The 10,335-nt window shown below is 51.4% G+C and overlaps 1 protein-coding gene across 1 annotated transcript in view; it reads left to right on the forward strand.

The window, feature by feature from the left end:
* The first annotated feature begins 5,808 nt into the window (after nt 1-5,808).
* The window catches only part of Fat2 (FAT atypical cadherin 2), a 70,122-nt gene continuing 65,595 nt past the window's right edge, over nt 5,809-10,335 (forward strand). Inside the window, exon 1 of the mRNA XM_070022675.1 lies at nt 5,809-5,851. The gene's annotated coding sequence lies outside the window, so the exon portion shown is untranslated. The remainder of the gene's footprint in view (nt 5,852-10,335) is intronic.

Below are 10,335 nucleotides of genomic sequence, written 5' to 3' on the forward strand. Positions count from 1 at the left end.
CATCTTCTCTTTGTGCCCATCCTGGGGTTTGAACTCAGGGCCTTGAGTGCTTGAGCCGCAGCTCCACTTCTGAGTTTTGGCTGGTTAACTGGAGATGAGTCTCATGGACTTTCCCACCCAGGTTGGAGGCACACTGGGTTCTTCAGAACCCATCCTCCTGAGTGTCTGGGATTACAGGCGTGAGCTACCAGGCCTCATGCTTTTCCCTGACTAGGATATCGACTTTTAAACTCGTCTCTCCCATTAGAAAACACAGCAAATCCCTGGCTAAGAGCTGCCTTTAAGTTTTTCTCCCTTAACCCTGGTGATACACTAGCATGGCCAGGGAAGTCAATGTCCAGCTGCATACCTCATCACAATAATTTGGGATCTGGAGGGGTGGAGGGGGAGTGGACAGTAATCCCAATTCTAAATCTCACAGCGATCCCAGGGATAAGCGAAGGCTGAGAAGACTCCCTTTGCATTTCTGCTGGCCATTAGAAGCTCTACTTCGCACCCACAGCCCCACAGCTTCACATGGGTTTGGGTATTACAAGGGTCTCTGCATGGGCAGCAGATGCTCATGCAATGTCCAGATGGGCGGGGCACCAGCCAGAGGGGCGTGGCATCAGCCAGGTGGGTGGAGCATCAGCCAGAGAGGCATCAGCCAGATGGGCATGCAGCATCCAGATGGGTGGGGCATCAGCCAGGTGGGCGGGGCATCAGCTAGATGGGAGGGGCATCAGCCACGCAGGTGGAGCATCAGTCAGATGGGCAGAGAAGCAGCTAGGTGGGCGGGGCAGCAGCCAGATGGGCAGAGAAGCAGCTAGGTGGGCGGGGCAGCAGCCAGGTGGGCGGGGCAAGTGGCTGCTCATCCCTGGGTGGTGCTTTGACCTCTATCACAGGCTGGTTATAGCCTAGCACTTAGCTCAGCATTCTCAGGTTGCTGGGTGCCCAGTGGCTCACGCCTGAATTCATTCCTAGCTACTGAGGAGGCTGAGATCTGAGGATCAGTGGTCCAAAGCCAGCCCGGGGAAAGAAAGTCTGTGAGACTCTGATTTCCAATTAAATACCCCAAAGAGCCGGAAGTTACAGCTGTGGCTCAAATTGGTAGAGTGATTAGCTTTGCTTCAGGCCCGCAGAGTAGCTTCTAAGCTTCTTGAAGGCCATGAAGCTAACCAGGCTCCACCCATAGGACCAGCCTGGAGCAGGTAGACCCAGGATAGGACTGGTTGTAGGTGAGCTCATGCCCGTAGGCCTGGCCAACAAGGCCGGACGCTTGCTTCTCCTGGCAGGAACCTGTCAGAAGTGCTGGCTGGGGGTCAGGATGAGCTGAGGGCCTAGTGATACCCAGATGCACATAGCAGCAGGTCTGCTGAGTGCTTGATTACATTCCTGGGCACCCCAAGTGATGTCAGGCCCATCTGTGCCCACTCCTGCCGGGGGCCCATCTGTCAGTCACAGAGCTGGCAGCCGGGGGCCCAGCCCCCTCAGCCCACCTGCCTTCCACCTTCTGCTGCTCCATCTCTGCTCTGGCCCAACCCACCCTCCAGCTCAGTAGCTTCATTCCCCAATGACTTCATCCTCCTTAAAGGTACCATGTCCCCGCCTGGGTGGCCAGTGGCTCATGCCTGTCATCCTAGCTGCTCAGGAGGCTGAGATATGAGGATCGTGGTTCAAAGCCAGCCCAAGCAGGAAAGTTCCTGAGACTCTTATCTCCCCTGAATCACCAAAAAAGAAAAAAAAAAAAAGCCCGAAGCAGAGCGGTGGCTCAAAGTGGTAGAACTCTAGCCTTGAGCAAAAAATAAGCTCAAGGACAGCATCCAGGTCCTGAGTTCAAGACCCAGGACTGGCACAAAAAGAAAAAAAGAAACAGGTATTTCATCTTTGGACTCTTTCCTGCTAAAGATCTATCAAGTCATTGTGCCTACATCTTGTCAGTCCTAGAAGAGACAGGTAGTAGATTGCATGTTCTTTGACTACGTCATCTCTAGGTGACCGCTCCATCATCCACCTGTCCCCAAGGAGTCTCTCAAGACTGGCCTTTCAAATTGGCTCCCACTCACTCGACAGCACCCTTAGCTACAAACGCACAGGGGTCAGCCAATGACTGACAGTTCAGTTTCCCTGGGACTGAAGGTCTACCTCTGAGTCCCCATCCCAAGTCCTTGGCCAGTCAACCCCATTGATACATGAGTGTGCGGTGGATTTGTGTTTGATGATCCCTGAACAGACCCTGTGCCTTCAGTATGCCCCCAAAGAATTAGAAGGGGTTCCCTCTATTAAGGAACAAAAAAACAATGTTATCTGTGCACCCAGATGTTCAGGACACCCTGAAAATTTCCCTGGGGTGAGAAGTTATCTTCTTCTTTTCTTATTTGGCTTGGGCGCTGTCCCTCAGCTCTTCAGCTCAAGGCTAGCGCTCTACCACTTGAGCCACAGCGCCACTTCTGGCTTTTTTCTTTCTGCTTATGTGGTGCTGAGGAATCAAACCCAGGACCTCATGCATGCAAGGCAAGCACTCTACCACTGAGCCACCTTCCCAGCCCTGGGTGAGAAGTTTTTAATCATTGTTCAAGTGGCCACAGGGAGGGGAGAGAGGAGCGTTTGTTGGTTGTGGGGCTTGAACTCAGGGCCTGGGTGCTGCTATCCCTGAGCTCTTTTTGCTCAAGGCTAGCGCTCTACTACTTTGAGCCAGAGCGCCACTTCTGGTTTTCTGTGATTAATTGGAGCTAAGAGTCCCAAGGACTCTCCTGCCTGGGCTGGCTTTGAATCATGATCCTCAGATCTCAGCTTGTTGAGTAGCAAGGATTACAGGTGTGAGCTACCAGTACTAGCCTCGGCCACTCTTTTCTAGGACTGTGTGTATAAGTATGTATGGGACTTGAACTCAGGGCTTTGTTTGCACTTTTGCTTGGCTTTGTTCATTCAGGGTGGGCGCTCTACCACTTGAGCCACTTCCCCACTTCCTTCTTCTTTTTGGAGGGGTGCATGGAGGCTTGAACACAGAGCCTGGGTGTTGTCCTTTAATTATTTTGCTGCCTCTCTACCACTTGAGCTACAGCTCCACATCTGGCTTGTTGATGGCTGATTGGAGATAAAAACTTCCCTGCCCTGGCTGGCTTTGAACTGTGATACTCTGATCTCAGCCTCCTGAGTAACTAGGATGACAGGCGTGAGTTACTCCAGCCAAGCCAAGCTGACTTGCAGTATCAGCTTCTGATGTTAGCACTGCCATTACCTTTTGCTCAGGAGTTCGAAGTACACTCCGGTGCTCAAAGGAGAGAGCAGCATAGGGGGGAATTGAAGTATCTAGCTATGGTTAGAACAAGAAGATTGTCAGCATGTTTGGGAGACCCCCTGAGGAGTTTCCAGTGCATGGGAAACTACAGGGAAAATAAAAAATAGCCAGTGCAAAGGTCCTGGGGCCAACAGGGAGAATGCCCAGGCCTGGGTCCAGAAGAATGGCAGGGAAGCTGATGAAAAGATGGGTGAATATTGAGTCTTGTAGTTTCTCCTAACCCTCACTTCTTCCTCTCTCCCTTCCTTCCTCTTTGGGATACAGACTGGACGGTATGGAGCACTGAGTCCCCCTCAGAGCTGGGAGGTGGGGTCGGGGGAAGGGGCAAGGTGCCTGAACCTCTGCACATGACTAGTCACAGGAATCAGGCATGTCCCCCTCCCCCCCACCCCAGCCCCCAGCCCTGGTTAATACGTAATCCCACCAGACTTGGAGATTGAGTCGCAATCAGCCAAATGGATCACTTTCCACGTAGCTTTCTCTCACCCCCTCCAGTCCCCTAGGCCTTCTGCCAGGGGCCAAGGCAGTTCATAGGGGGAAGATGCCTTCCCGGCAATGGAAGGTTCTAGATGTCTTGGGCAGCCCACTTGATATGCACAGACAGCTCATGACAAGTCCCTACAGGCCTAGCCCCACTGGTTCACGCCTGTCACCCTAGCTAACCAGAGACTGAGAGCCAGAAGATCATGGCTCAAAGACCACCTGGGCAGAAAAAGCATCGAGACTCGATTTCCAAAAGAAGCAGCAAAAAACCCCTACAATCTCCCCCAAATAAACCCCAGCCTGGAGGCGTGGTTCAAGTGGTAGAGCACCAGCCAAGTAAGCAAACCCTAAGTTCAAACCCTGATAACTGGGAAAGAAGAAAACTATTTTGTGGGAGCAACAAGCCTGGTGCTTCTGTGGTCTCCCTGGTAGCCGTGAGCACATTTAACAAACAGAAGAGCAAGAGAAACAGCAAACAGAAGACATTGTCCTTGGATCCCTGAGTCGAATAATAATAAATTTATTATTAATAATCAATGCTATTAGTACTATTAAATATTAATGATATTAACTATTAATACCATTGATATTGGTTGTTAATAATATCTACATTATTATATTGAAACAACAACACATGTGCTAGTCTTGAGCAAAAGAGCTCAGGGACAGTGCCCAAGCCCTGAGTTCAAGCCCCATGACTGACCAAAAAAAAAAAGAGGAAGCTACACAGAATTCTTGTTTGTTAGCCCAGGTTGAAAGGCTGCTGCTCAGCTGAACTGAGGTGAGGGGAAGAGGGCTGGATTTGAACTCCTTGTCATCCGATGTGCAAGCCAAGACTCAGGTCGCAGGGATGAGGCCAAGGGGCTGGGAGAGCAAGGCTCTGGGTGGAGGGAGGGGCTGGCAGGCTCTTGGCAGGGCTTTGCTCAGCCATTCAAGGCAGGGGCTGTATCACGTACCTCTAGACCGCCAGAGGACAGAACATAAAAGGGGGCAGGCACAGGGTCTCGGGGCAAATAAGTACGTGCTGTCTAAGCACAGAGGAGGAGTATGCGTCCCTACCCTTCCCTTTCCTCTCCCCTCTTCCCTTCCTTTCCCCTTTCCTTCCCTTTCCTCTTCTCTTCCCTTCCCTTTCCTCTTCCCTTCCCTTTCCTTTTCCTCTTCCCTCTCTTCCTTTTCCCCTTCCCTTTCCTCTTCCCCTCTCTTTCCTTTTCCCTTCCCTTCCCCTCCATTTCCCTTCCCTTTCCACTTCTTTTCCTTTTCCTCTTCCCCTCCCTTTCTTCTTCCCTTTCCTCCCCTCCCCTCCCCTCCCTTCCCTTCTTTCCCTCTTTGCTTCCCACTCAGGGCACACATGGAAGTGACTTGGGGTCCCAGGCCAAGAGACACCCCTAACATGCTCCTGAAGAGCTGTCCCTGCAGGCTGGGGGGGCCCTTTTTCACCCCATTGTGCAGGAAGCTGAGGCGGCATCTCCCCTACATGAACATTTCCTTGGCATTTCTTTCCCCTGAGCTAGGTGACACCCCTCCACTTGTATCTCCTTGGCCACCCTGTAGATATCAGCTCTGATGAAGCCCCATCTTTTCAAAAAAAGGAAACTGAGACACAGAGGCTCAGATTCCTATAGCCCTGTCCCCTTCCCTCCCACCCCAAAGCTGCAAGAACTGGGCAGGCCACAGTGGCCAGGCTGAGCGCAGACTTTCCCACAGCCTGGCAACTTGGGCTTCTTCATGTCAAATCCCCCCCCCCCCCCCCCGGTGCTGTCTGTGGTGTTCTGGGTGCAAACCTCTAATAAAATAAAAACAAATCTCAGCTTCTCATTCTGGTGCAACCAAGAAGATATAGGTGGAGCGGGGGCCTATTTGTCCCTCTGCCTTCCAGAACTTGATTCCCTGCCACAAACCAGTTGGCTCCCTCCCTCCCTCCTTCCCTCCCTCCCTCCTCCTCCAGGCCCGAGACACACCTACTCCAGCTCCGGGCAGAGCGCCTTCCTGTAGTTCCTGCTCTCCCTCCCCCCGCCCTGGTGCTGCAGCCCTGGGAGAAAGGGGTGTCGGGGCACCCCAGGGGCGCCCTGCCCTCCCTGAAGGACACAGGTAGGAACGATTGGGGGCTGGGAAGTGTGGTGGGGGGGGGGACGCAGAGGGTGGAGGATTTTTGTGACAACTGCAGTTCTGTACCTGTTCCCGAGCCGGGCGGCGTGGGGCACACCTGGAGAGTAGAAGCGGTGGAGCCACTGGCAGGGGAGATGCGGGACAGACAGGGGGACGGGCAGCTGCTCGATCGTCTGCCCCTGGGCACCGGCAGCTGTGGTGATAACTGCCAGGCTGGGCCTGGGTGGCGTCCAGTGGAGCCGGGGGGGGGGGGCGGTGGACAAGAGCGGGACTTTGTTCTTCTAGAAGTGGCTCGGTTCTGTGCAAAGTTGGTGCTTAGCAGAGAAGCCAGAGAGAGACAGACAGAGAGACAGAGAGAGACAGACACAGAGACACTCTGGCTTCTTATACCTAAGTGTGTCCAGGAGACACTAGAGTCCCATGCTTTGCAGAGAAGACAGAGAGACCGAGACAGAGGCAGACAGACAGACAGAGACAGAAAGACAGAGACACTCTGGCTTCTTGTACCTAAGTATGTCCAGGAGACCCTAAAATCCCATGCTTTGCAGAGAAGCCAGGGAGAGAGAGACACAGACAGACAGACAGACAGACAGACAGACAGACAGACAGACAGACAGAGACAGAGAGAGACATTCTAGCTTCTTGTACCTAAGTGTGTCCAGGAGACACTAGAGCCCCACAGTGGACAAAACCACCTGCTATGAGGTCCAGGGCTAAGGGAGACTCAGATGACTGGACCGGCCCTGAATCACCTGTTGCTTTTCTTTTTTCTTTCTTTTGTGTTGTGCTGGTCCCGGGGTTTGAATTGGGCCTGGGCACTGCCCCTGGCTTTGTTGGTTTGTTCAAAGCTAACACTCTACCCCTTGACCCACAGCACCACTTCTGGCTTTTTTTTCTTTACGGTCCATGGACTTTCCTGCCCGGGCTGGCTTTGAACCCTGATCCTCGGATCTCAGCCTCCTGAGCAGCTAGGATTACAGGCTCTTTAGAGGCACGGTCTTGGATTGGATCCTCATCTTTCCTAACTGTAATGTGGAGTATTGCAGCCAGGTGAGGGAGGGGGAGGGAGGAGGGCCGGAAGTGTTATTTCCCCTCCCCACCTTCCCAAGGGCCCCCCTCTCCCCCCCTCCCAGGTTTGTAGTGATATGTCCCAATCAACATCTGAGCTCAGGGCAGAGGTGGGAGGTGGAGGAACAGACTTGGGGGGGAGGGGAGCACTCAATCCTTGGTTTGGTGTTGGGGGTGGGGAGGTGGGAAGTGGGAGGATCAGTTGGTGAACTTTCCCTCCACGTGCAACCTGTGTTCCTGACTACTGGAGATGTGTCCCTTCTTAGGGATTTTTTTAAGGTTTCGTAGCCAGGAAGTGCAAAAAGAGAATTCATTCAGTCAGGCCCGTGAGTCACACGCTGTGCAGCCTGAGACAGTATCTTAGTGCTCTGGGCTCACTGGTCTACGTAATCAAATAAAGGTGTTAGGAGGGTTATTCAGAGTTGTTCTAGCTTTGTTGATTTGCTCCTTTGTTTACGTATTTATCTATGTTGGTGTCAGTATCAGGGCTTGAGATCTGGGCCTTGTGCTCTGGCTTGCTTGAGTTTTTTCATTTTTTTCCCCCTCAAGGTTGGTGCTTTACCACTTGAGCCACACTTCCCACTTCTGGCTTTTGGCTGGTTCCATGGAGATAACAGTCTTACAGCTTTTTCTGCCTGGGCTCGGTTTTGAACCTGCATCCTCAGATCTCGGCTTCCTGAGTAGCTAGGATGACAGACATGAGCCCCGAGCTTTGAGTTAAAAGGTGTCAGCCAGGCTGGTCTCGAACTCATGATCCTCCTGCTTTATTCTCCTCACTGATCACTGGCATGAGCCACCTTAGCTGGTTTGTTCTTAAGTAGACTTCTGCTGGGGAGATTCAGAACTCAGGAGATGTGGACTGAGCCCCGGGGCCTCAGTTTCCTCTTCTGTTGAAATGGGGAGGGAATCGCATGAGGTAGGCTCTCTGCTTCCATGATTCTCAATGTCTCATGTGTGGGGACTGGGGGACCTGCAGGGAGTAAACTTTACCCAACATAGTGGTAGTGGGCATTAACTCAGTAACTGGAGTGTCTTGCAAGACTCTAGCTAGAGAAGCTCCGCCTCAGGAAGACTCTCATTGGCTCCCTGCTCTACTTTCTACTCTGGGGAAGAATCTCATTGGCTCCCTGCTCTACTTTCTATTTTGCATCTGACCAATGGCTGGCGTGGCTTTTGTCATTGCCTTGGGAAATGATTCAAAACCTGAATGCATAAATTCTAAGTTGGTACTGTTGAGTGTGTGCGTGTGTGCATTTGTGTCAGAGCTAGGCCTTGAACTCCGGGCTTCGTGCTGTCTTATGGAGGGCTTGTCTCCTCGGGGGTGGTGCTTTTACCACTTAAGTCACAGTTCTAGTTGTGGCTTTTTTTGTGGGCTAATTGGAGATAGGAGTCTCTGGGGTTTGTCTGTCCTGGCTGGCTTTGAACTGTGATCCTCACATCTCAGACTCTCCGTGTCTCTGTCTCGCTATTTGGGTTTTTGAGGGACTCAAAGTAGAACATGGACCAGGAGCTACTTTGAGGACAGGAATATATTCAAGAAGTAAGCCCCGCACCCCCAATAAACTAAGAGCTCAGCTAACCTAGGAAAGCCAAGGGAATGGGGGTCTTGGGGTTCTGTGGAGGAAAGGGACAGCAGAGAGGGATACCTAGGCATTGGTTTGCACAGCTCTAGGAGCTGCCTAGCATAATTTCCAAGCCTTGGTTTCTGGGACAGGAAGAGTCCAACATCTCCCTTAGCTATGAACTCGCCTTCTGTGTGCACATAGAATGCCTTTCTTATTTGAATGTCTTCTTTAAAAAAAAAAAAGTCTCACTGTGCACAGGTGGCTCATGCCTGTAATTCTAGCTACTTAAGAGGCTGAGATCTGAGGATCAGGGTTGGAAGCCAACCCTGGGTACACACACACACACACACACACACACACACACACACACACACACACACACACACAAAGTGTTGGAGAAACTTTCTAATGAAATCAAATGTACATATAGAAAATGTGCAAGTGAACTTTCCAGAAACTAGCCAACTCCAAGAGAAACAAGTGGAGCCTGAGTATCATCACCCAGAACCTCCCTTTGTCAGTCCTTCAGTCATTCATCAATCCCATACTATCAAAGTAATTTTAATCTAATCGAATCGAATCCCTAGACTTGATGTTTTGGTTTTTGCCTATTTTGAAGCTTTCTGGGTCTGCGGTTGCCTTGTACATACCCATATATGTGAAGAGGAGATTCACCCATACCATTGCCTACCACAATAATTCCACTTCTTTGCTGTATCGTATTCCACTGCATAACCATTCGCTATTTACTTACATACTCTGGTCTTGATAGCCCCCAATGGAGACTAATAAAACAGTGACTTTTGCGGCTCTGAAAATCCTAGTGAGCACCAGTGAGCATCCAGTGAGCATTTCCCTTGGGGTTCAGTTCTGTTTCCTACAAGGGGACCTTGGTTTATGGAGCTGAGTCTGTTTGGAGGATCTCAGGGAACTAAGTGGTTATGTCTGGGGTCTCAGTTGTGGTCTGGGTCATTCTCCCTGAGCTTTTGCTGCTCAAAGCTGGTGCTCTGTCACTTGAGCCACAGCTCCACTTCCAGCTTCTTTGGTGCTTCGTTGAAGATATGATTCTCAAGAAGCCAGGTGCTGGTGGCTCACACCTCTCTATACTCCTCGCTACTCTGGAGGCTGAGATCGGAGGATCCAAGTTCAAAGCCATCCTGGGCACAATGGACCACAAAAAATTCCAGAAGTAGACTGGAGGTGTGGGTCATGCGATAGAGTACTAGTAGAAGACTAGCCCAGGCCCTGAGTTCAAGCACCAGGACCAGCACCAAAAAGAAAAAAAGAAAGAAGTAAAAATAAAGTCTCATGGACTTTCCTACCCAATCTGCCTTTGAACTGGGATCCTCAGATCTCAGCCTCCTGAGTAGCTAGGATTTACAGGCCTGAGCCACCAGTGTCTGGGCCATGAGGGAATTGTGACTTTGAAGTAAGGCCCCATGGAACGTAAGATGCTGGAAGAAATGTGGTTACCCTGTTTAGCAGTCACCCCGAAGTCTCTTGGAAAACTGGCTTAGCCGCTATTCCCAGGGCCCCACCCCTAAGAACTTTGATTCAGTAGATCTGTGGGTAGAGTTAAGGAATATTACTTTTTTTTTTTTAACCCTCTTCCCCTCTCCCTTAAGGGATTCCCAAAGGTGGGGGACACCACTGCTTAACGACTAGCTTTGTAGGGGACAACAGAGGATCTAGCAGATCTGTGTGGGCCAAGTCCTGGGCACAACAATGTTTTCCCCCCTGCCCCAGGGTATGAGAAAGCAAAGGGTCTTGGCCAGCAGCCCAGACACCTTGGGTCATCTCAGGATGCTCCCAAGGCATCTCTCGAAGCCTTCA

The sequence above is a fragment of the Dipodomys merriami genome, unplaced genomic scaffold (assembly GCF_024711535.1).
Source record: "Dipodomys merriami isolate MVZ:Mamm:240054 unplaced genomic scaffold, mDipMer1.0.p SCAF_151, whole genome shotgun sequence".
NCBI classification, from domain to species: Eukaryota; Metazoa; Chordata; class Mammalia; order Rodentia; family Heteromyidae; genus Dipodomys; species Dipodomys merriami.